General features: G+C 39.5%; 1 long non-coding RNA gene across 4 annotated transcripts in view; it reads right to left on the bottom strand.

The window, feature by feature from the left end:
- LOC139035224 (uncharacterized) overlaps positions 1-26,494 on the bottom strand; it is a 141,139-nt gene that overhangs the window by 54,237 nt on the left and 60,408 nt on the right. Inside the window, exon 2 of one of the 4 annotated variants that reach the window (XR_011487851.1) lies at positions 19,854-20,017. The exons of the other annotated variants lie outside the window; for them this stretch is intronic. This is a non-coding gene — a long non-coding RNA (uncharacterized lncRNA). The remainder of the gene's footprint in view (positions 1-19,853; positions 20,018-26,494) is intronic. 4 annotated transcript variants of the gene reach the window in all.

Raw genomic sequence — 26,494 nt, 5'->3', positions numbered from 1 at the left:
TTAAAATCAAGTTGTGATAGGCCTGCATTTCTCCCAGGGGGCTGGCTCTAAGGGAGAATCCATTTTCTTGCCTTTTGCAGATTCTAAAGGCTGCTGACAACATTCCTTGGCTTGTGGCCCTTTCCTCCATCTTCAAAGCCAGTAGCATAGCATGTTCTCACTCCCTCTGCTTCCATCCTTACATCTTTCTTCTCATATAAGGATCCCTATGGCTACATTCAAGGCCCATGGAGATAATCCAGGATAATCTATCAATTTCAAGCTTCTTAATTTAATCACATCTGCAAAGTCCCTCTGGCCAAGTAAGGTAATATATTTACAGGTTCTAGGAATTAAGAAGTCCACATCTTTGGGGTCCATCACTCCATCTCCCACAATACCTAATAACATATGCATATTTTACTCAGTGTTTCCATCATGGTGTGTCATATGTATCTGTTTGTGTTCTGTTTCATTACAAGTGTTTTGAGGACAAGGACTATCTGTTTACTCATCTTTAAATCATTTCAGTAAAAAACACTAAGTAGGCTCTCATAATTGTTTGTTGTGACTGACAAATGAATAATGAAAAATACAATGAAAAGATTTAAACATGATAATGATTTGAGTTCATTTATTTGAATAACATACATGTCACTTATAAGAAAAAATGGTGAGCAGAACTGAATACATGCTGACCGTCGGTAATGACCATAAAGTGGACTGCGTTCTTTGTCCTTACACATCATGCCATTTGGGGCCTCCTTCTTTGTTTGTTCTGTTTCCCTGCCTTGAATGTCCTTCTTACCTTTCTTTTCCTGGTTCCTTCCTACTCATTCGTTAAGACTTAGGTCATGGGTCCCTTTTTCCAGAAAGCCTTACAGATGCATGCATGCACATACACACACACACACAAACAAACACACACACTGGTGTGCTGGAAGTGTCTGAAATAGCTCACTAGAGTTGACTGTGCATATTTTTCTCAACTTATCTGTTATCATGTTGGTAGCCACAGAAGGAGTGATTACACCATGGAAATTGGCCAATGCTATAAATCATAGCTTTTTTTTTCAGAGAGCTATTATTCAATCCTTACACCTCTGCATGTGTACACTCCCCATGAGCTCAGTTCTCCTTTCTGATTGTGTATCCATTGCATCCCCTTCTTACCTCTACCGTACTATTTTCCATTCTTTTATGATATTCAGTTGATATGCTGATTGCTTTTCAAGTACCATCACCACATGTTAATGGAGAGGGGCAGTGGGGGAAAGGATTTGGTGATCCCTAAACATTATTAAATAGTCATTTGACCATAGATGAGTCCTTCCCATAATTCAACCTGGTTCAGCAATTTTGGGACTGATCCTCTGATTCACTCCAGGCAAACATTCAGTCCCACAGAGGAATTAACATCCCCCATCCCTGCATCTTCCATGAAGCAGCTCCAGGAAGAGGATGACATAGGACTGAAGTGTGACGTGCTCAGCCCCAACCATTTGTCCTCATGCTGTTGTGTTTCTTCTTTCTCCTCCATGTCTTACGGACTGGCTAACATGGGAGACGGTAAATGGGGGAAGCTGTCTTTTACCCAGGAGAATGTAAGGGGAACACTTAGGAGTACCAGGCAATGGCACCCCACTCCAGTACTCTTGCCTGGAAAATCCCATGGATGGAGGAGCCTGGTAGGCTGCAGTCCATGGGGTCGACTGAGCGACTGAGCGACTGAGCGACTTCACTTTCACTTTTCACTTTCATGCATTGGAGAAGGAAATGACAACCCACTCCAGTGTTCTTGCCTGGAGAATCCCAGGGACAGTGGAGCGTGGTGGGCTGCCGCCTATGGGGTTGCAGAGAGTCGGACATGACTGAAGCAACTTAGCAGCAGCAGGAGTACCAGTGACCTTTCCCCTATCTCTCTCATTACCAATCTACTCATGGTCTGTCTGTTCATCTGAGATAGGTGGGCACTGAGTCATGAACATACCTTTAGGCAGGAGACCCACAAGACATTTGAGAACATCTTCAATCTGACTCCAGTCCCCTTTATTCAATATCCACAAGAGATGTGGCAAACTTGCAGATCACCAATTTGCTTACCCACCTCATCCCAAACTCAAAGTCTGTGGAAGCAAATGGGATTTTCCACTGCTCCCTGAGACCCCACAGGGATGAACTCTGTCTCTTTCCAACATCAACACCACTTGTATCTCCAAACTCCGAGATCTTGGGTGCGTGTCTTAAACCTAGCAAACATTCATCTGGAGAATAAGCTACCAGTTTTCCTTTCTTGAATAAAACCCAAGAATTCAATTAGAATGGGGAAAGGAGACTAACTTTATCTAAAATACTCTTCATTAAACCCTTTCTGCAAAGCCACTTCTACACACACACGCGCACACACACACACACACACACAGCTCTCTTTGCTTAGACAAGTGAGGGCAGAGTTGTCATACACTTCCTTCTGGAGTGCCATGCTGTGTAAAACCAATATGTGGCCATCACTGAGCATTGGAACAGATGAGTTCTTTGACTTCAGAAGTGAAGGTAACAGCATATTTTTCTCCCTGCTGTGTGCTGCCTCTATGTTATTTTACTTTCCCGTGCTACATATCTGTTTGTACCAAGCACCATAATGACCATTTTATAGGAGTCATGTTACCACAGTAATTAACTCTTTTTTACAAATGGTGACATTGAGTTTCACAAAAGTTAGATTATTTCCTCAAATCACACAGCTAATAACATCCAAAATAAAATTCAAACATAAGTTGGTTTTACTCAGAACCTTGTGTTCTTGACCACTTATTTTTTCCCCATCTCAAATCTGCCCTCATCTGTGGACCTACCTTTTCCTCTCCATAAGTACATCTCATTCAGGTTATATTGTTGAGTATCTTTTAAAATATATGTTACTGCTTGGAAGGCAAGCTCACTGGCCATTTTTATTATAAGGGAATGTGTTGTTCATCAATGCCAAGGAACAAGTAAAAGTTCACCAAAACAACCTAAAGGGGAAGTTTTAAGGGCATTTTACTAGGCTCTTGGTCTATTAAAGTAAGAAGAGTGGCTGGCTCATGGAGATTCTCCGAACTCTGGATCTAGGAAAGGTTATTGATTCTCGGATGCTAGGAATTAAGTGACTCACACTGACCCTCCAGAAGCTTCTCGGCCCCCATGGAACAAAGAAAGATAATATATTTGCAAAACATTCTGCTCATCATATCAATGGGTGGAGGGGGCCCTGGGGTTTACCAGATTTTTGACTGGGATCCCTGGTCCCATAGCTTCCAACTTCCCCTATCCATTATCTCACTAGCCCTTGCTGAAGGTCACAACACTATTAAAGCCTTCTCCCCAGGCCTAATGATCTGGGCTGGACATTTCCAGAATCCTTTTTCCACTCAAGCATCAGATAGAAGCAGTCATTTCCAGGTTCCTTTCACTCAGCCCCATCCTGACCCTGAGATGCCTGTGGAGGTAGAATCCTACTTCTTCAGTGCGATGAGACCCCAGACTATCAAACCTCACTACCCACAGTGAAGAGCGATTCCCAAAGAAGAAAAATACACAAGAGCTTGTGACCTCTTTCTCCCCTTCCATGCCTAAGAAATTCCAACCACAAAAGTTTTGAGTAAAATTTCCAAAAATAAATCAGTGGAAAGCAAAAATCATCATTTCAACCAGTTTCTTGTTTTGAACAAATCATCTGCTCCCAGCCACTAGTGCCTAGGCTACTTCATCTATTCAGTACTGGGAGCTCAGGATTTTTAGACATGCATGCAGATAAAATAATACAGGATCCAAAACAAAGAACAAAAACTGCAAATCAAAATAATGTTGAACTAAGTAGCTATATAAATGTAACATTTTTTTCAGCCACTAGATTACAACTCTACTCTTACGGTTATTCTTAATCATAGGAAACAAAGAATGTGACTGCATTTTAATATGTTTTCAATGATCTTGGATAAGACCTCCCAAAGAAAGACTGCCCAGATAGTAGAGCATCTCTGCCTAGTTCCATGGCTCATGGTGTATCCTTGACCAAAATTGGAGCTCATTTCCCCTTAAAGACTGGGCAAGAGAAGGAGAAGATGGAACAATCCTTCAGTACTACTAGAGGACACAGGTGGGGCACTACTCCCATCACTCACCCAGACTGCTTTCTATCCCTTCCCCTGCAGACACGGGTATGGCACATGAAATCAGTCATCATAGGACCAGACAGCCCTGGATAACTCCTCAAGAGACAAACATATTCCATCTTATTTCTATTGTGTGATTTCCAGTCTCTTTGAGAAGAACTGCCCTACATTCTGCACTGTGGGTGGATCTTTTTGTTTCCATCTCCCCTAGTCTCTGTCTGGGTTCCCCTTTCCACTGCAAGAATTCCAGGTGATTACAATCTTCATTGATTTCCAGTGAGTAATTTCTTAGGCATCTCCAGAAAGAGGGACACCCATCTCCAGAAACCAACTGATGGACAAATACTGAGACCCCACCATATACATACAATAGTCACACACACATAATGTGCCAAGCACTGTTCTAAACATGTTCAAGTTTTTCAATAACTCTATTATTATGCTTATTTTTCAGGAGAGAAACCACAGCACAGAGAGTAAATACCCTGCCCAAGTTGCCACAGGCAAAAGTGACAGAAGTCTTAATCACTACACTATCCCACGAGTTCACCCAGATAGGAGGAACCTAAGACCAGTAACACCTGGAACAGCTGTCTAGGAACAAACACTTGTCTGAGGATGGAAGATGACACCAGACATCACAGGACCACACAGCCCTGGATAACTCCTTGAGAGAGAAACCTATTCCATCTTATTTCCATTATGTGATTTCCAGTCTCTTTGAGCAGCTCAGCTTGTTCTCTAGCTGCTTTGTCTCAGCGTCTTCCAAATAAAACTGGGCTGCTGCTGCTAAGTCGCTTTAGTCGTGTCCGACTCTGTGCAACCCCATAGATGGCAGCCCACCAGGCTCCGCTGTCCCTGGGATTCTCCAGGCAAGAACACTGGAGTGGGTTGTCATTTCCTTCTCCAATGCATGAAAGTGAAAAGTGAAAATGAAGCCGCTCAGTCATGTCTGACTCTTAGCGACCCCATGGACCACAGCCTACCAGGCTCCTCCGTCCATGGGATTTTCCAGGCACGAGTACTGGAGTGGGGTGCCATTGCCTTCTCCACCAAATAAAGTCATTTTGGATGCTTAATCACACATGGCTGTGTTTGGCTAACCAATTATAGTTTTGGGTAAGTCTCATCTCCCCAACGAGATTTGAAGAGAAGTCCTTGAAGGCATGGAATCAACCTACTGTAGTCAGAGAACACACCTGTGGCTTCTCGTTTCATAGGCTTAAATTTCTACTCTCTGTATTCCAGGTGGGTCACCATGGACAAAATTCATTTCCCCAGGTTTCAATCTGGGGTTTAATCTTCAACTGTAATATTGGGGTAATAAAGGTATCGAACTATAGGGCTACCCAAAACATTACATAAAAGAATACTTCATGAAAGAGGCTTATCCCTTTGACTGACAAATAATAACTATTCATTACTATTAGCAAAAACTAAACAGCTGTAAAAAGTGTGCGAAACTCTACCTGGTACTTTACATACATTATCTCATTTAATCCCCCAAGCGGTGCTTCAAGGGAGGCAAAAGTATTAAAATGTTACAGAAAAGTAAGTTCAGATTTAGAGAAGCTTAGAAAATTACCAAACCATATGGCTTGTAAAACATGGACCTGGATTTGGAGCCCAGCATTCTTTAGAAAGAATGTAACTTCTCAGTCAGAGAGCCAGCACAGGCATGGCACAAGTGACATTATTTATTTGGTGTTTATTGATTGAATAAACAATTTCTGATAAAAGTTGGATTTAAATAGAGTTGGTGTTATTCCTACATTTGACTTCTCTGATTCAAGAATTTTATTTTAAAATCTAAGTCCATGACCAGAGGTTTCATGTTAATTAACTAAAATTCATAATGAGAATAAATAAAGAATAAAAGCTCTCTATGTGCAAAAAAAAAATTGAGCTAAGTAAGAGTCAGGAGGAGTTTTTCCATCGACCTTACTTGAGCCAGGGGGGTTGGGGAGGGGAGAAAATATATGTGCAAGTGATATCACATTATTTCCAGAGCTATAATTCATGGAACAGATTGTATTTACAATATTTGTTTGAAAGAAGCCTATAGTAAGTTATACCCTAGGGACTAGTCACTGCAACTAACCCGTCAAACACAACCAGGGCAAAGGAGTTGGAGGCTCCTGATATAATCTGTATATTTATAAGAGGCTTTGCTTCAAAAAGGTAGCTCCAACCCCGGATCCCAAGACCTTTATTTGAACTCTTGGCAGAGGCATAATTGACAGAGAGAATTAAAGGGGATATGAAGACCTGGGACTGAACTTTTTCAATAGTCTCAGCTCAGCTCACATTGCTCACAATATTAGAGGCTGCCGAGATGATATTAAATGATGCCGCACTGACAGAGATTAACAGAGTATGCAATTAGATTTAAATGCTGTAATTGGAACATGCTGTTAAGTGCCTACCATCAGTCGTGGGTCTCCCCTTATGGCAAGCGAGTCTCTCCTTGGGTTGCTCTGTAAATTTAACACTCTCCTCACCAGCCACAAATCCTCTGCCACTTACGCAGAGAATGAATGGGACAGACATTATGATGAAATTGTCATCTATTATGCTGCACACCTCTGTGCTACTGTTCAGTTTTGAAATGCTTTCAAATCCAGTTAGATTTGTCAAGCTTTAGAGCAGCCTATGAGGATAGGAGGGCTTCCCTGGTGGCGCAGATGGTAAAGAAACTGCCTGCAATGCAGGAGACCTGGATTCTATCCTTGGGTCAGGAAGATCCCCAGGAGAAGGGAATGGTTACCCACTCCAGTATTCTTACCTGGAGAATTCCATGGACAGAGGAGTCTTGTGGGCCACAGTCCATGGGGTCACAAAGAGTCAGACATAACTGGGTGACTAACACACACACACACACACACACACACACACACATCAGGATAGGAGGACAGATGTCACAGGGATGTGGTCAGTGACTGATACTGCTAAAAAGAACTGCCCAGGGTCTACTAAGCTACTCTGGGGATAAATCATGAATCTAAACTAGATCTTTTGACTCCAAGTTCTTTGTGCTTTCCATGATGGCATTTTTCCTCCATGGGTTGTGATTTGAAATTCATTTTGCCTCCAGTAGTCATGTATGGATGTGAGAGTTAAACCATAAAGAAGACTGAGCACCAATGAATTGACGCTTTCAAACTGTGGTACTGGAGAAGACTCTTGAGAGTCCCTTGGACAGCGAGGAGATCAAACCAATCAATCCTAAAGGAAATCAACCCTGAATATTCATTGGAAGGACTGATGTTGAAGCTTCAGTACTTTGGCTATCTGGTGTGAAGAGCCAATTCATTGGATAAGACCCTGATGCTGGGAAAGATTGAAGGCAAAAGAAGGGGGCGGGCAGCAGAGGATAAGATGGTTAGACAGCATCACCGATTCAATTGACAAGAATTTGAGCAAACTCCAGGAGGTGGTGGAGGACAGAAGAGCCTGGCGTGCTGCAGTCCATGGGGTTGCAAAGAGTCAGACACGATTTAACAACTGAACAACAACAGGAGATGGAGGACCTCAGGCCCACAGTAGGACAGGTTACCACATTCTAATATCTGTTACCCTCACACCCATAAGCTTCCACTGAAAATATGACCTCTATTAACCACTGACAATACCACAGAATGAGGTATGTCAAGACATCAATAAGCACCATATAAAAAAGAAAAAAAAAAGAGGGTTTTAAAATTTCATTGAGTATTTCTGTGTGATTCAGTTTGCCCATCTACAAAGTATGGAAATAAAAATGGCACTTAACATTTGCCAAGCTAATCACTATATGCCAGGCTTTTAAAAGATGCTCTATATGCACTAACTTTTGGATTTTAAAAGTTGGTTTTCAAACTCTCCATGTGGTAACAGGATTTCCAAATGATACTATAAAGGCTATTGAAAAGTGAGGAGGTTCATTGGATGGGTCTCTGGGTCTGATTTTCCCAACTTCATCCAGAAAAAGAAACTGAAAATTTATGACTTGTTCATTATTCTATCTTGTAGGCATTTGGTTTCTTAAAATAATTTTTATATATATTTTTAAGTTTATAAATATTAATTTATATATTTTTATATTATACATGATTCAAAATTCAAACAGTAAAAAAATTGTGTCAAAGAAAAAAACCTTTCTCCTGTTCAAACCCTACAGCTACCGAGTTGACCTCTTTAAAAGAAAAAGCCAAACAAGAACAGAAAATTTATCACTGTCATTAAGTCATCTGTGTCCTTTCAGATATATTTCAATTAATATAGAAGCAAATATATTTTTTTCCATTTCTCCTATGCCATACACACTGTTCTACATCTTGATTTTTCACTCAAAAATGTAACTTGGAGGTCTTTCCATATCAGTTCTTTAAAAGCTTCAGCCATACAATTCCATTTAACCAGTCTTCCTTTGATGAATATTTAGGTGATTTCCAATTCTTTGCCATGAAGAATAATACTGCTTATATTATTTTTCACATAGGAAAACATATCCATAGTATAATTTTCTGGAAGTGGGACTGTAGGGTCAAAGAATAGATGTGCTTGTAATTTTGTTTGATATTAATATAAACTATACCAATTTACTTCCCTCCAGCAGCATATAAAGTATTTCCACACAGTCCTAGCAACATAAGGTATGAATGTTTGAATGTTTGCTAGTTTGGTAGATAAAAATGGTATATGAGAATAATTTAAATTTTCTTATTATGCAAAAAGTCAATTGACTCTTTTATAGAGTCTTTAGTTTGGGATTTTCCTTTTCTCTAATCTGTTATGTATATCCTTTGCTCATTTTCCCAGTGGCTTGATGATCTTTTCTATATTGATTTGAAAGACCTATTTATATATTAAAGATATTAGGCGTTCATCTGAAGTGAGTTACAGATATTTGCCCAGGGTCATTTGTCTTTTGACTCTGCTTAGACCATTTTTGCAAACAGATTTTTTAAATACATGAAATGAGTTTTTTTTCTTCTAGCTTTTTCATTTTGTATAATAATTGAAATGATTTTTCCATTTCTAGGTAATAAAATAACTCATGTGTTTTCATCTACTATTTTTATGATTTCATATTTTACTTTTAAATTTTTGACCCATTTGGAACTTACCTTCATGCACAGTGTGAATGCGAATCCAATTATATTCCAAATGGCTACCCAGTTAAAACTGTATGTGCGTGCTAAGTTGCTTCAGTTGTGTCTGACTAATTGTGACCCCATGGAATGTAGCCTGCCAGGCTCCTCTGTCCATGGGGTTTTCCAAGCCAGAATACCAGAGTGGGTTGCCTTGCCCTCCTCCAGGGGATCTTCCCGACACAGGGATGGAACCTGCGTCTCTTAGTCTCCTGCATTGGCAGGTGGGTTCTTTACCACTAGCGCCACTTGGGAAGCCCTGCTGCTGTGTGGACTGGTCTGTTTCTTTTCCTCTCCACACATATACACACTCTCTCTCTCTGACTTGAGTTGCTAACTTTATTATACCCTAATTTCTATATATATTTGAAATCCATATATCTTTAGATATTATATTATTTTCCATTGGTTCTTATTTACTAGTCAATGCCTCACTGATTTGTTAAAGATTTATGCTATACTTTAAGATTTTCTAGAACAAGTGCTCCCTCATTGTTCTGTGTTTTACGACTATTCTGATTTCTTTCTCTTTCCATAAGAACTTTTGCAAATTATTTTGTTATTTTTTAATAGAATTGTATTCATTATAATTTAATTTACAAAACCAATACAATATTGTAAAGTAATTAGCCTCCAATTAAAATAAATAAATTTTTTAATTAATGTAAAAATTTGCATATTTTAAGGTTGACTCTCCCTATCCAAGAACTTAGTATATGCCCTTCTATTTGTTCAGCTCTTCTTTTATGGAATTTCAGAAGCAAATGTGTGTTTGTTGCCTACATGTAGACAAGTAGACAAGTGGGTGCTTGCTTTCATACATGTATATAATGTATTACATATGCATATATAATTTGTATACATGTAAAAGATAAGGGATGTTGCACACTAATCAGTTTCCTTTCATTATCTCTAGAATAAAATCATAGAAATTATATGTCATTACATCCATTAATATGAAGCACTTTATTAATTTGTCTTTATATTCCTGGAGTAACTCTTCTTCCTCATGGTGTAGTATTCTTTAATATGCTGCTGGGTTCTGCTAGCTGATGTTTTACTTGGAACTTTTGCACCTTCACTACAAGAATGTATGAAAACATTGACTAAGATCCTGTTCAATTCTAATATCCATTAAGTAAAACCCAAGAAACTATATGAGAACAACTAAGTATCACACAGTCTGGTACTGGCTACAAGAGCGAAAAGAAATTAAAAGAATTCTTTCCCACTCTCTGTGCTTAGTAGAGTGTCCAGCACAAGAGTGGTGCACAAACAATGTTTGTTTTAACAGTAAATAAATGAATACATATTTATTGAGCATTAGAAAGCACATGACACAGCACAGTAGTGGGCTAGATAGAGCAAGGACTTTGGACTCAAGCATGCCTGCGATCTAGTTTCAGCCCCACTGCCTTGGTAGACAGAAGATCTTAGACACAAATGACTCATTTTCCTCATCTTAAAATGCAGAGAATAATATGTAGCATGCAGTTTGTGGTAAACATTAAGTGAAATATTCTATGTAATTAGCAAGCATATCTCTTGGTGAAGAGCAGATTTTTCAAAAAAGTTACTCCCCACCCCCACTCTTTTATCTCCTTCCCTTATTAAGAACATATACTCTAACATAGGGAATAAAGCAAGACACATACCCACACCCAACCACACACACACACCCCAGAGTCAGGGAAAAGCCTAGGGCTACAGTAGAAACACTGAGTTTTGAGACAGAAATTAGTTCTAGCACAATCATCCCCTAAATACGCACCCATGGACATGTAATCCAAATCAGTAAATCTTAGTTTCCTTGTCTGTAAAATGGGAGTCATAATACTATTTCATATAGGTTCGTATGAAGACTGAGACAATACACTTGAAGCATCTGGTACAAATCATCAATGGTTCCCTGGTGTCCTTGCTCCTTCGTGAGAGTTGCTCACTGACAGCTGATGGAAGGATTACCTACTGTCTGCCAAAAATTCTCTTCAGTCAGACTCCCTTCTGCAGAGCAGGGAATTCCAGCTGGCTGATCAGGAGACGTGGCAATAGGAAGCCCCATACACACTGCTTTCTTCCCTGACCTCTGACTCTCCTAGCCAGAGAGAGCCCTCATTGTGGTCCTTAATCATATGCTGACATACATGGTTACCTGTTGGCATGTTAGGTTCTACTCACCAAATCACCCTGTCTCTTGCTGTTCTTTTATCTTTCAAAGAAGCTCTCACTGGATTGAACCCAAGCAATTATATGCTGTAAATCATGTGATTTTAGGAACAGAAGGTTAAGGAAGGTGTGATGTGTGAGTTGTCCCGGCTGTAGTTGATTAACTTCTTTGAAAACTCCACCAAAAGACTCTACTTCACACCACAGAACATTTACCACAAGGTTCCCTCCCACCCTAGGGCCTTTGCATGGCTCTTCTGTCTCCCTAGAACACTCTTCCCCACTCCCTCTCTTCGTTTTTTTTTTTGTTTGGTTGGTTGGTTTGTTTTTTTAGCCCCACTCCTTTGATGCTGAAGAATCTCAGATCACTAACCTCTTCTTTTAGGAAGTCTTCCCTAATCCCCCAGGCTAGGCAAGTACCCCTGACAATATACCATTATAGCTCTCTATTCTCTTCCTTTACTGCACTTATCACTTATTGAAAAATAAGCATCTTTCTTGCCCACTGACTATAAAATCCAAAAGGCCAGAAGCAAGTCTATTTTTGCATGTTATTCTCAATAACACATGGTCCATAGTTGGCTTTTAATGATGTTTATTGAATTAATTAGTTAATGGGTTAACCACTGCTAAGTGCTTCTCAGGGAGACTGTATTTTTACACTCTATATATTATTGGATCTCTACCTCAGCTCAATCTTAAAATAAGCTCCAGACTTTTGTCCTCCTTTATAAAATATCTTACCTTGATGGCAGACAGATGACCACTAACCATCTCCCACTGATCCACTACTTGAAGGAATCTGTCTTTCCCTTTTCTCCCAGGCAAACAGTCCACCCCATTCCTCTTTCAACCAGCCAGGTGTGCACCCCAGACACACACACAGATACATGCTACTAAGAGTTCCCTCAGCAAACAGCAAACTAATATGTGTTTACTAGTGACTTGAGCACTGCTACACATAAGGGTACTGTGCATTAGACACTGATAAATCTTGGAGTTCTGTGCAAGGCCAAGGCCAGTTTGTCTTCAGATGCAGTTCTCCCCTGTCCCCTGCACTGTATCACAACAGGGGTTCATCTCCACAGCCTGCAACTCCCGGGAGAGGTTCTGAGGATACTGAAGAGGCAAGAGAATGGGGGAAGCCAGAGCATCCCACACCCCTTCTCTATGCTCAAGAGCCACATCACTTCCACAGATACAGATCCCGTCTGATAGACCAGTCATCATCAAATTCTCCCAGTGGAACCCACCCCTAGGCTCCAGAAACCCTCCCGTTTCTTGGCCTGTCTAAGCTGGTAGGGTAGGGGCTTCTTGCTGCTGCAGATCTGTGTGTTGCCTTCCATGCCTGCTGGCTCCCCATCTCTTCTATCACCTGTACAGCCAGTTTCCTCAAACTTGTTTTATTTTCCCAGTTGGACTGAAACAAGTGAAGATGACAGCAGAAAGCTAGGACAACTATTCCCTACATTTCCGTTTCACTCTATGATGGTCATTTCCACCTTATGATGCAGCCACCAAGTGTTACACATTCTCTGCATTATCACACCAACTCCCAAACTATTTTCTACATATTGAAACTTCGATAAATACTGTTGAATGAATGAATGAATTGAACCTTGGGAACTGTAATATCTTAAATGTTTAAAGCCTCTATTATATCATAAAGTTGTTATACATTAATTAGAATCAGTTGATAAGCATTCTCCTTAATAACAAATGAATCTGGAAGTAATATAATTAATTCAAAATTACATAAGCAATCAAGGTGTGCTTGCTCATCCATCAATCAAGGCATAACTACTTAGCCATAAGAAAGCTCAAAAGGGGGTTGTATAGCCTTTTATGGGGCTTACATAGCATATGTAACTCAGGTTATCAGCAGAGCATTGTTGAAAGTACTAGATAATTAAGGCTGCTTAAATGTCAGGCATGAAAGAAGTCTATTTCTTCTCAGATACTGTTATAATTTTCTTAACAGAATTTCTTGGAAAGATGACCAGATTTTGTATTTGGGTGTAATTTCACACTCACATGCATTTCTGCTACCACCACCCCAATAGCAACAAAAACAAAATAAAACAACCAGTTAGATGTTAGATGGATAGCTAGATATATGATAGATTGATTGACTGATAGATGGGTAAACAATATATAGATATGTACATGGAGATAAGAGGGGGCAAAGAAAGAAAGAGTAGCTTCATAGTGTAGCCTATGTTCCCTTGCCAAAGCAGAGCTAAGAAAAGGGTTTATCTGTAAATAGTTTGTTTAAGAGGTTCTTATGGGCTGGATTATGTTCCCCCAAAATCCACAAAGAGTCGGACATAAATTAGCGACTAAACAACAACAAAATTCACATGTTCAAGTCCTAAACCCCAGTACCTCAGATTGTGCTACAGTTGAAGACCGGGCCATTAAAGGGGAATAGATTTATGTGAAGTCATGTGAATGGGTCTTAATACATTATTGCTAGTCTCCATAGAAGAAAAAAGATTGAGATGCAGACAGCTCAGAGGAAAGACCATTTGAAGACAGAGTGAGAAGACAGCTATCTACAAGCTTAGGAGAAAGGCCTCTAATGAAATCAACCTGGCCAACACCTTGATCTTGGACTCCTAGCCTCCAGACCTACAAGAAAATTAATTTCTGTTGATTAAGCCACTCAATCTATGGTGTTTCTCACTACAATTCTATAGAACTAATACAGAGGTAATGCTAGGGAACAGAAGTGAAGCTCAAGTGTGGAGGAGGGGATATGGAAAAAGCAATGTGTATTCCCAATTCCAGTATCCATTCTTGACTTCTATGGCTTCAGATGTCCTTGTCATCATACATTTACTCATTCAACAAACATTTATTGATAAATCAATTAATCACTGTGCCTAGCCTTACAAATTCAAGAGAATGAGAAGGCAGCCCCTGCACTCAGGGTGGGAACTTAGCTACAACATCCAGTTTATAATCCTGGAGGCTCTGCCCTCAAAGCACTTCAAGCAGCAATGTGCCTCTTACATCAGACCCCATGAAATTCATTGACTCCCAGCTCTAGCACACCATACTCAGTCTGGTTTTACGATCACCCTTCCAGAATTCTCCAGTATCTGATTTTTTAGATTTCTTCCACATTATATTTCTAGAATTATCTTTTTTAAAATTAACTTTCATTAGCGTATAGTTGACTTACAATGTTGTGTTAATTTCTATGGTACAGAAAAGTGAATCAGTTATACATATATATGTGTGTGTATGTATGTGTGTGTGTGTGTGTGTGTGTTCAGTTGCTCAGTTGTGTCCGACTCTTTGTGACCCCATGGACTGAAGCCCACCGGGCTCCTCTGTCAATGGGATTCTCTAGGCAAGAACACTGGAGTGAGTTGCCATTTCCTACTCCGATACATATGTATAGATCCACTCTTTTTAAGATTTTATTCTCATATAGGTCATTAGAGAGTATTGAATAGAGTTCTCTGTACTATACAGTAGGTTCTTATTCATTATCTTTTTTATATATAGTACTGTGTATATGTCAATCCCAATCTCCTAATTTTCCCCTCTCCTCTTTTTCTCCCTTGGTAACCATAAATTTGTTTTAGGATCTTCTTGAATATCGTTTAAAGATCTAAATAATGTATTACCATAAATAATACCAATGTCGCCCACACAGCTACAATTTTTTACTTTTTTTTCCTTTTGGCTTCACCATGAGGCGTGTGATATCTTAGTTCTCAGACCAGGGATCAAACCTGTGCCCCCTGCATTGGAAGAGGAGAGTACTAACCACTGGACCACCAGGGAGGTCCCCACACAGCCACATTTTAACAGCATCATGCAGCAATGGGAAGGCTCTGTCATTTTCACTTTTCAGTATTGCGTCTATGAAGATCTAACTTTCAGACCAAATCTCTAACCAGAAATAATGACTCCAAAGTGATCAAATAGGTGGATAATATAACATGAGACATTTTTGCTACTATTGACAGCAGTTATGTGTTCTGTCACCTTTGGAAAAGATTTCTGGCACAAGGCATGTCAGAGTCAGAACAAAGGCATTATATATGTCCTGATTTAGCCCAGCCCTATGTTTTACAAATGAAAATCTACAAGCAGAGTAGCATTGCAGAAACAGCCTACATTCAAGGTCACCCAGATCTGGGTCCAAACACCTGCTTAGTCATTAACTCCCTGTGAGACCTCAGCCAAGTCACTTTACCTCTCTGAGCCCAGGAGCTTCATCTGTAAAACAGAAATAACACCTAACTCATAGATTTACCATCAGCTTTGTGATGAGGTCTTTCCTACCTGGGTCATGGTAACGAAAATGGTAATCTCAGCTCCCCAGCACTCCTTCTCTCTCTTCCCTGCTTGTATTTCTTTTTTCCTTCAGTTCTTATCATCATCTGATACATCATATATTTCTACAATTGTATCTTTCTTTTCACTCAAATTTTACCAAGCAGATGTTGTGCAGCTGCTAAGTCACATCTGACTCTTCGCGACCCCATGGACTGCAGCACACCAGGATTCCCTGTCCTTCACTATCTCCCAGAGTCTGCTCAAATTCATGTCCATTGAGTTGGTGATGCCATTCAACCATCTCATCCTCTGTCTCCTGGAGGAGGGAATGGCAAACCACTCCAGTATCCTTGCCATGAAAACCCCATGAACAATATGAAAATGTTACCACTACTAGAAAATAAATTCTGAAAGAACAAAGATTCTTGATTCTTTCATTTAATGTTGTACCCTTAGTACATAGTAGAAACTCAATAAGTACTTGGTGAATGAATGAGTGAATGAATCATTGAAACTCTTTATACTGTACACCTGAAACTAACACATTGTCAATCAACTATACTCAAATAAAAATCAAAAGAGAGATGCATTAAATGTTAGTTTCATGAAGCAAAGGGGCACAGTCTAACTAAAAGAGCTGACAGAATGATACCAGTGCCAGACAGAGACATGACCAAAGAGCTGTAGCTTTTCCCCAAAGGGAAAAGATTTGGCTGTGACTTGACCATAAAGTGCTTTTTAAACAACAGCATGAATTATTCTGGGTATCTTCTCCCCAGCATCCTAAATTTCTCACAAGTACCCAGTTGGCTAGCAGGCAGCCTTTCTTAATAGCAACCTCTGACCCTTGAGGAGTGGTTTCTCTTGCTTGGAGCACTCTCAGAGCAGCAAAAGGCTACCGCTTCTATCTTGTGTGCTAGGAAAGAGACAAAGCTTACAACTAGAGCATGTCTCAAAGAGAAATGAGGCCAGTAAAGGAGAAAAAAAAGTGCAATAACATATTGGGAGTAAAGCCAAAAAAAATAATGTTCCTGTTCCTGTTAATATGACCTCACTTTTAACCCTCAGGCCAATTCAGCCCGGGATGCAACATGGAGCCCACAGAGAAGGTGAGGAGAAAAAGAGATGCTTTCCAGCCCCATACACTGGCTAACTAAAGACTGGCAGTCAGTGGGGTCATAGAAGTTGTGGGCCAATGCTCCTCACAAACCAACAGCAGATGAACAAGTGTTTCTCTGGTGACTAGATGAATCAATGAAATATGTATTTGTTCTCATTCATAAATATTTATGAAGCACCTCCATTGCACCAGGGTCTGGGGTGGGTACCAGGGTTACAAAGATGAATGAGACTCACAGAGGGGCTTGGGCTGCACCAGTGACTATCAAACATTTTTGAGTCTTGTCATCTTCCTTCAAAAGAACAAAAGCCCAATATGCAATACAGTTTCAAGCTGAGATGCTCCAAATTGAAACAGGCTGTGTGTGGAGGGGGAGGGCAGGGAAGGGAGGATGGGCTCTTCTTCAGTGGGATATCTGAGGAAGTTCCATGGCTTCCCAGAGCATGTTTGAAAACATGGATGGCCATTCAGGTGCTTCTGTGACAGAGGTGCTAGGTTTCTGTGATTCAGACCCCAAGCTCAATTACGAGAGAGCGGGGTTCTGAGGGATCAAAGATGAAGAGGCAGTATTGGATCTCAGAGTGTCATCCTTGGAGGATGCTTATAGGGTTCCTCAGAGGCCAAGAGTTTATTTGCAGGCAAGAGACATTAGTTATGTACATTTGCTACTCAGCATACATCTTGTGTAGGATAAAACTGCTTCCTTTTGTACTCTTGTACTTCTAGGTACTCGCTTTCCCAGACTTATTTGCATCTAAGGCACAGGTAGGAACCAGGACCTAGGAACATAAGTAGATATGTCCTCTTCCCTTTCTTTTCCTTCCTTTCTGTTTCCTCCGATCCTCTTATCCTCTCCTCTCTTCTCCCCTCCACCCGCCTACCTTACTCTTTCCCCCTCTCTTTTCTTCCCCTATCTTTAGTGGCATCTCAGTGTCTAAGGTGCAAGATCAGGCCCTTACATAGTCGAGCAGTGTTGGGGCTCACATGACACTTTCCTTATCCCTTGGAGACGGAAAAGGCTACTCACTCTAGTATTCTTGGGCTTCCCTTGTGACTCAGCTGGTAAAGAATCCACCCGCAATGTGGGAGACCTGGGTTTGATCCCTGTGTTGGGAAGATCCCCTGGAGATGGGAAAGGCTACTCACTCCAGTATTCTGGCCTAGAGAATCCCATGGATTGTATAATCCATGGGGTCACAAAGAGTCAGACGTGACTGAGCAACTTCCACTTTCACTGTCAGACTGGAAGCTTCCCTTCAAACCTGCTCTGTGGCCCCCCCACACTTCTGTTGGAACAAGGAAGTTGAGTGGGAGACCAGAGACTCTTCTCTTTCAGAAGCTCCCCTCAAGTCATACCAGAATACTGCTTAAAATGAGGCTGTCAGTGGAAAAACGGCTAAACAGTTTCCAACAGTTTCATGTGCAATAGTTCTGAATTCTCTCTCTTCAATATACAGATCTAAAAAAATAAAAGACTTCCTACCCTTGAACTCTGTATTTATATTTTGGGACATGTCAGCCAAAGACAGTGGCTTCTTCCGGCCCAGAACTCTGGGTGTTCTAGGAGTCAGATATTCCGAGAAGACATTTTTCATTTGGGAAACTCCTTAAAAAGGAATCCAGGTGGCCTTCAGCCTGATAGCCAAGTTGTTGACAAAGCAGCAGTGATTCTTATATTTCCTGGACACCAATCCATATTGCTTTAACAGGATTTCATTGCATTGAACTTGATATTCCCTCCAAAACCATCAATCTAGTCTCAGCTACTTCTGTTGGTCAGAATAAACCTTGTAGCTATACTTAGAGAGGTCCAGAGAGAGGGAAATATTCTCCTGTGTTAATTAAATAAACATTGACCAGAAAATAAGGTCCTAGTTAGAGAATTAGGAGTTAGGAAATCAGAGTTCTTATGCTGGACTTGCCAATTTCCAGTTTTGTGAACTTGGTGATCCCCCTCTGTGAAATGGGGACAATATATTTCATGGGATTTTTGTGGTGATTAAATAAGAATGAGAGAGCAAGGGGGGACATACCTCTCAAAAAAGTTTAGCTACTATTGTTATTTCTTTGTCTTCATTGTTATTATAGAGTCAGAAGCAAATGTGACCAGAGACCCTGGAGAAAGCACGTGCATGGAAATAAGGGAAGTTGTGATGATGGGGAACAAAGAGCACTTTGAATTCCCTGGATCCTGCTTTCCACCAGCTATATGATTGTGGATAATCTATTTCACCTTCTGAAACTCCATTTTCTGACCTGTAGCACAGGAATTAAGTTGTGGGGATTAAATGATATGATGAATATAAAAGCCATGAGTGGAATTCCCTGTTGGTCCAGTGGTTAAAAATTCACCTACTAATGAAGGGGACATGGGTTCCATCCTTGGTCCATAAAGATCCCACATATTGTAGAGCAACGAAGCCTGTGTACCACAACTACTGAGCCTGAGCACGTACAACCTGCGCTCCACAACAAGAGAAGCCACAGCAGTGAGAAGCCTGTGCACCTCAATGAAGAGTAGCCCCCATTCACTGTAACTAGAGAAAGCCCACGTGCACCAATGAAGAACCACTGCAGCCAAAAATAAATAAATGAAAGCCGTGAGTACAGTGCCTAGTTTACAGCATGACCTCAATCAATGTTAATTTCCTTCCATTTGCCCCTTTTGTCAAATAAGTGAGAAGCTTTTTCACCTACAGAGAAGTAAATAAAGGGTCAGCATATATATATAACCAGTGGACCAAATAAGCCCATCATTTGTTTTATAAATAAAGTTTTATTAGAACACAGCCATGCCCATTTGTTTACTATTGCCTATGACTGCTTAGTTGCTACAGAGACCATATCTGGCTCTAACAGAAAAAATTTACTGATTCCTGACCTAAGCTATTCAAGTCCAAAATCCATATTTATAGCTTTGGAGCAGAGCTCTATTGTCATATATGACCAGACCATTTTCTATTTGTATATTCAGTCCCTTAGTCCCCTTTTTGATCATTCTCTCACCTGTAAGAGGTTGATCAATTCAAGGAAGACTAGAAAACCATATCTCCCTGATGAGGGGTTATCCAGTTGTCTCCATAGTCAATTGTATCCCAAGATCTTCCTGACCTTTAACTGCTGAGTCATGTTGCTGCAGAGAGAAATGCTGCACAGAACCATTTATAACCCTGAATAGAACATAATAAACCAACATTATAACTATGACAAAGCAAAAGCAATGAATAGTCCCTTTAAGATGGTTGGAACCAGAGACTCCAATTGTGCAATCCAGGCAAAAAGAATAAATCCCATAGGCCATGACAGTTGGCCTTAGAGGATATAGTCATTTTTTCTTTCAGATGATGTAGAGTCTGCTCTATCTTGCCTGTTTCATTGATCTAAGTTAGCAAGTACTATTAGTAATGATACAAACACCACCACCATGACTAGTCAACAAAAAATCTAGAGCAATGCTATTGGTCATTGCTACTCATGCCAACAAGTTGAGAGTGATCTATATCAGTCTAGGGCAAGAATAGTACCATTAATAATCCTTTCTAGAGTTAGTGATATGCTCCTTACAGGTTCCCCCCCCCCCATTTGTAGGATTTGCACAGTTGGTAACATTGCTCTGATTGTTCACATAAATAATGATGAATTCCCCCAAGCTGAGTGCCTGTGTAATCAAGGGTAGCCTCTTCTGAAGCTTACACTTGAGTTGAAATTTCCAGCTTTGGTGATTTATAGAATTAGGGTGCCTATGTAGTGACAAGTTTTGGCATGCTGTTCCTAAAGTGCATGAAATATTATTCTGAGAGAAAGAGAACCAGGAAATCCTAGCCATATGGTTCATGATAGGGGCACAAGAACATCCAGGGGGAAAAGTTGCTCGTGACATGAGGTTCATGAGCTCAAGGCCTTAGTTGAGCTGAGTTACATATTTTTATCTTTTTTAGCCTCTTCCAGTTGTGAGTATTTATTAGACCACTCATTCTAAGAAAGTTGTTGAATTCAAATTTATATTATCTAAATTCTGATCAATAGATTGTAATAAATTATCCTTTTTCTAGGAAAGGACACATAGTAAAGTCACTGGTTGGCTTATTTAAGGGTCCCTGTCCATGCAAATGGAAATTATATTAGCTGCAATTCTTCATGGTCTTGTTTGAGGAGATTGGAATTGCTCTAAAGTTTTTATCATGGGAGTCTGGTGGTTAATGGCACATCCAAATGCTGTTACAGTGGGAGATAGAGCTATTGTTTAGGATAATCTAAGAAAAGTGTTACAATGAATATGTTCTAACCTAACAATTATCATAAAGTGAAATGATAAAAGAAGAGGAGTCATTATAATTCAGAACTCTATAGAAAATGACAGGCAAGTGATTATGAATAAGCAGATGAAAAACAAAACCAAAATTACACAGAGATGTTGGTTCAGTATCTTGGGTGCAAGCTATCTATAATCTGATGTCATCAGATCATTCTAAAGATCCTGGGTCAGATATTTACTTCCAAAGATCAACTATTATGAGAATCCATGAAAACTCTTTTTGAGATTTTATATTTGAATAACTTCCCAATTGTGTGGAATTCTGTGTTGCTTGTTTAATTGTGAAACAAGAACCCAAGAAATGTTCCACTGTATTTGTTGTTAAAGCACCTTTCAATCACGCTCAAATGCAGTTGTTTTTGTTTTCCTTAAGTCTTTTCCAAGGTATAACACTTCTTGGTTGAAACTCATGAGAAGGTTGTTTAGGTAGATTTTCTGGGAAAAAGGCTTTAAGTGATGGGAAAGAACTAGGGACAGTACATGAGTCCTTGTAATATTTTGCTATATCCTTGTGCAACAGGGAAGAGTCTAGTAGTAGAGTTAAAATCTCTTAATATGTGAGCCTTCCACTAACCGGTTCTTAAGAAAATAACTGATGTGACCCCAGGGGCGTGGACCATATGGCCATAAGGACTGAATGAAATATCTTTAGCCACATATTAGTGAAATTTTTAATAATTATGCTAATTACTATTATTATTACATATATATTATAATCATGGTAATTATATCAAAGTATAGTTGTTTCACAATATTGTATTAATTTCATGTGTACAGCATAGTGATTCAGTATGCTTAGAGATTATACTCCATTTAAAGAGATTATAAAATGTTGATTACATTCCTTGTGCTGTACAATATGTCCTTGTAGCATATTTATTTTATACACAGTAGCTTGTGCCTCTTAATCCTCAACTCCTATCTTGCCCCTTCTCCTTCTCTCTCCCCACTGGTAACTACTAGTTTGTTTTCTATATCTATGAGTCTGTTTCTTTTTATTATATTCATTCATTTATTTTTTAGGTTCTACCTACAAGTGATAACATACATTTCTGGTCTTACATTTACATCTTTAATTTATTTGGGTTTATTTTTCTGTATGGTGTTACAAAGTGTTCTAGTTTCATTCTTTTACAAGTGGTTGACCAGTTTTCCCAGCACCACTTGTTAAAGATGTTGTCTTTTCTCCATTGTATATTCTTGCCTGCTTTGTCGAAGATAAGGTGTCCAAAAGTGCATGGATTTATCTTTGAGCTTTCTATTTTGTTCCATTGATCTATGTTTCTGTCTTTGTGCCAGTAACATACTGTCTTGATGACTGTTGCTTTGTAGTATAGCCTGAAGTCAGGCAGGTAGATTCCTCCAGTTCCATTCATCTTTCTCAAGTTACTTTGGCTACTCAAGGTTTTTAGCATTTCCATACAAATTGTGAAATTATTTGTTCTAGTTCTCTGAAAAATACCATTGGTATCTTGATAGGGATTTCATTGAATCTATAGATTGCTTTGGGTAGCATACTCATTTTCACTATATTGATTCTTCTGATCAATAACATGGTATACTTCTCCATCTATTTGTGTCATCTTTGATTTTTTTCATCAGTGTTTTATAGTTTTCTATATATAGGTCTTTTGTTTCTTTAGGTAGATTTATTCCTAAGTATTTTATTCTTTTCATTGCAATGGTGAATGGAATTTTTTCCTTAATTTCCTTTTCTGTTTTCTCATTGTTAGTGTATAGGAATGCGAGGGATTTCTGTGTGTTAATTTTATATCCTGCAACTTTACTATATTCATTGATTAGCTCTATTAATTTTCTGGTGGAATCTTTAGGGTTTTCTATGTAGAGGATAATGTCATCTGCAAACAGTGAGAGTTTTACATCTTCTTTTCCAATCTGGATTCCTTTTATTTCTTTTCTTCTCTGAATGCTGTGGCTAAAACTTCCAAAGCTATGTTAATAGTAGTGGTGAGAGTGGGCATCCTTGTGTTGTTCCTGACTTTAGGGAAAATGCTTTCAATTTTTCACCATTGAGGATAATGTTTGCTGTGGGCTTATCATATATGGCTTTTATTGTGTTGAGGTATGTCCCTTCTATGCCTGCTATCTGGAGGGTTTTTATCCTAAATGGATGTTGAATTTTGTCAGAGTCCTTCTCTGCATCTATTGAGATAATCATATGGTTTTTATCTTTCAATTTATTAATGTGGTATATCACATTGATTGGTTTGTGAATATTGAAGAATTCTTGCATCCCTGGGATAAAGCCCACTTGGTCATGATGCATGGTCTTTTTAATATGCTATTGGATTGTTCGCTAGAATTTTGTTAAGGATATTTGCATCTATGTTCATCAGTGATATTGGCCTGTAGTTTTCATTTTTTGTGGCATCTTTGTCTGGTTTTGGTGTTAGGGTGATGGTGGCCTCATAGAATGAGTTTGGAAGTTTACCTTCCTCTGCAAACTTTCTGGAAGAGTTTGAGTAGGATAGGTGTTAGCTCTTCTCTAAATTTTTGGTAGAATACAGCTGTGAAGCCATATGGTCCTGGGCTTTTGTTTGTTGGAAGATTTCTGTTTACGGTTTCGATTTCTGTGCTTGTGATGGGTCTGTTAAGATTTTCTATTTCTTCCTGGTTCAGTTTTGGAAAGTTATACCTTTCTAAGAATTTGTCCATTTCTTCCAAGTTGTCCATTTTATTGGCATATAGCTGCTGATAGTAGTCTCTTATGATCATTTGTATTTCTGTGTTGTCTGTTGTGATTTCTCCATTTTCATTTCTAATTTTGTTGATTTGATTTTTTCATAATATCTTAAAGGATGCATCTTTATCTGCATTCTACAGGTGAGGAAACTGAAACAGGGAGGTCAAGTGACTTACCCCAATTATGCAACTAGCAGGGCTTCCCAGGTGTCCCAGTGGTAAAGAATCTGCCTGCCAATACAGAAGATGTAGGAGACTCGGATTCAATCCCTGAGTTGGGAAAATCCCATTCAGTAGGAAATGGCAATCTGGTATTCTTCCTATGAAAATTCCATGGACAGAGAAGCCTGGCAGGCTACTTTCCATGTGGTTGCAAAGAGTTGGACATGACTGAACGACTGAGCATGCACAATGTAGCTAGTAAGTGGCAAAGCAGTATTTAAGCCCAGGCTAGCCACATCTTTAAGACCATGTTTTTATCTAATTTAACTAGGGAAACTATAGCTCGAGGCAGCCAGAGCTGGACCCTAGCGTGGTTAAGACAACTGGATTTGGAGTCATCCAGATATGAGTCCAAATTTAAGTTCCAGCACATACTGGCTTGAGTGTGAACTCTAACAAATTCATTAACCCACTGAGCTTTGAGTTCCCCACGTGAAAAATGGGAGATTACACCCAGAACCAGGTAAAATTTCTTAAGCCCTCTAAGCAGATAGCCATGATATTTCATCAAAACATCAATGAAGGTGAAATGAGGTAAGAGAAAAATGTATTTTCCAGAACCTCTTTCACAAAGAGTAAAATATGTAACAAGAAGGAATATTTTACTCAATTGTTGGCTGTGGAAGAAGCTGTGGGGGAGGCAATATTAAATAGTTGCTAAGCTGCTTTCTAAAGACAGGTGTGTCTGGTTAACAGGAGGACCTTTGTTTAGCAGAATTATTTATGAAATCTTGGAGCTTAATTATTTTGTACAGGGAGAATGGTTTGCATGGTTAACAGGAATCCCCTTTATCTACTTCCTTCATCTTTCCTTTAACTATCCTATAACTACTAGACATTTAAAGATGATCAATTTGAAAGGGCACAGATCATTCAATTACCACAATGCCCATGTGTTTTGTTCCAGCCCAGCTAGGGTTTAGCTCATAGAAATATTGTAAAAATTAAGTGATATTAGGTGGAACCACACAATTGCCAGTATTTAACTGTTTCGACCTACAAAAATAGTATTTCTGTGTGGTTGAACCTAATATAAGGTACTGCAAATACTTTTACCCAGGACTTGGCCCAACATAATTCCTTGGTAAATGGCAACTAGTTTCATTATAATTGCCAAGAAGAGGTCAGCTAACTCAGGCATGCTTCTAGAAGGCAACATTTAAGATCTAATCTAATGAATGAGAGATTCTCAAATTCTGGTGAATATTAGCTTCATGGTTTGGAACTTCAGTCCGCTGGAAGCAGACAGTCTGTCCATGAGGTGTCTGACACAGGACACAGCTCCTAGAAAGCAATCCTAGCAAGAATGGGAAGGATTGTCAAAGTTTTTCAACCAGCAGTCAAGGGTGTGTCTACATGTCTTCAGAAAACAGGAATGAACACAGAGAAACTGAGGCAGAAGTCCAGACCTTGGACAAGAACAACTTGAAAAGAAAAAAGAGGAATGGAAAAAGAATGTTTTGATTTCTCTTTCTGTCCTCCTTCCTAAAATATTTTTCACAATAAAATAGTTCAGATGTAAGTTTCAAGGAGAGACACTGAGGAGTCAGAAAATCCTACCTGTACCTTGGAGATATACAATACACTTTTGTCGAATAACCTTTATTTGACAAACGTTTTTTCAGGGCTAAAAGTTAGTTAGTATTAGTCACTCAGTCAAGTCTGACTCTTTGAGACTCCATGAACCAAAGCCTTCCAGACTCCTCTGACCATGGAATTCTCCAGGCAAGAAAAGTGGAGTGGATTGCCATTCCCTTCTCCAGTGGATCTCCCCAATCCAGGGGTGGAACCCAGGCTTCCTGCATTGCAGACAGATTTTTTACCATCTGAACCACCAGGAAAACCCTAATAAATGCACATGAAAGTCCTACAAGTCTTACAATAAAGAGTGTGTTTAATTTTATTGAACCCTGAATTTTTCAAATATTTCATAACATAATTTTTTCCTTCGTTAAATGCTTAATACTCTATGGAGCCCAACTTTTCAAAAGATGCTTTAGGAAATATATCCCTGGATTATAAATTTCCTGAATAGATACTCTGTATAAAACTTTCTATCCTCTCTACCTACCAGAAGAATTGGCCTAGAGTTGAGTTTAACTTATCCAAAGATGGGGTAAAGTGTGGAATAAGAAGATAGTCTCCAACTGAAGACAGGAAGAAGCCTTGGTGGACTGGGCTTTGCTAACATCTGCCAGATATTTTTAAATGAATGTGTAGCATGTGCTTTCGCACTGGCCATTTCACTGAACCCTCATTGACCACCCTAGTGTCAATCCCTGTTATGAGTAAAGAAAACAGAACTCAGACAATTACAGTTACTTGCCCAAGTCACATGTTTCTTGGGTCAGAAACACCATACAGAGCCTGGTCTTCAGTCTCCAAATCCAGATGCCCATATCCACTT

This window comes from Odocoileus virginianus, chromosome 5 (genome assembly GCF_023699985.2).
Source record: "Odocoileus virginianus isolate 20LAN1187 ecotype Illinois chromosome 5, Ovbor_1.2, whole genome shotgun sequence".
Lineage (NCBI taxonomy): Eukaryota > Metazoa > Chordata > Mammalia > Artiodactyla > Cervidae > Odocoileus > Odocoileus virginianus.
This window is presented reverse-complemented; position numbering and strand designations above follow the sequence as displayed.